The sequence below is a fragment of the Penaeus monodon genome, chromosome 15 (assembly GCF_015228065.2).
Source record: "Penaeus monodon isolate SGIC_2016 chromosome 15, NSTDA_Pmon_1, whole genome shotgun sequence".
Lineage (NCBI taxonomy): Eukaryota > Metazoa > Arthropoda > Malacostraca > Decapoda > Penaeidae > Penaeus > Penaeus monodon.
The window spans coordinates 36077020-36077955 of NC_051400.1; the positions used below are offsets into that span (position 1 = coordinate 36077020).

At 35.0% G+C, this 936-nt stretch overlaps 1 protein-coding gene across 1 annotated transcript in view; it reads right to left on the bottom strand.

The window, feature by feature from the left end:
- The window catches only part of LOC119582346, a 14798-nt gene that overhangs the window by 1591 nt on the left and 12271 nt on the right, over positions 1-936 (bottom strand). The gene's annotated exons all lie outside the window — the stretch shown is intronic.

The following is a 936-nucleotide window of genomic DNA, read 5'->3' on the forward strand; positions in this document are numbered from 1 at the left end:
CTACAACACTACCATTAATTTAGCTACAGCTGCAACTATTACTAATTTACGTAAAAAAAATAAGTGTTAGGTGTTAGGTACATATATATCAAAAGGTTATGTAGTTTCTCATTGAAGTTTTCTAAACTACTGCACACGTTTACTGTACAAAAGCAAAATAAGAAGCCAAGTAATTGCTTCCAAGTTCCGTGCAAAAGTCGGAATGAACCTGCGTGCCAATTTATTTTATTTGTTTCTGATTAAATAATTCATTATTTGTGTAAACAAAAAGAATAAATTATTTCCGAAAACTACAAAACCAATAAATAAATGTTCTGAAAACCAAACCACCTTGATTTTCTACTGTGCTTGCCTAACAACTACTAATAGTCAGTGGAACGAAGGCAGTCGGTCTGTTAGTGTCACATACCTACTTCCGGAGAGCGACGGGTATGTCGAACCCGAGGCTCCTGTGGGGAGAAAAGGTCGGCTTTGTCATTTTTCTTTCAAGTGTTTTATGTTGGGTATATAAAAAAAATAAATTTCGTCTCTCGTTCTCTCATATCAGTCATTTGTTGTATTATGTTCCTAGAAAAAAAATAAAGTTTTAATATGTGAAATTGAGTTCGTGTGTTTTGAACATGGTCCTTGGTCGTATGTTAGAGAGAGCAGGGGCGTAATTTTTTATGACTGTGCAGGCTCTAATTTACTAATAGAAAGAGAGGGCGCAGACCTTTATTATTCTGTATTCTGGTGACATTCAATTTATCTTAAAATGAGTAAGTTTCCCGCCTTATTTGCCGAATAAGAGATAAAAAAATTGCCGGAAATTACCTCTTGGTACGCCCCTGAATAAGTCAGCAGTCGTCTTCTTACATTGTATTACCACAGTATAACGAACTGTTATACTATACTTCATTTCGTGATTAACATTTCCCTTTCCTGTAACTACCGTAA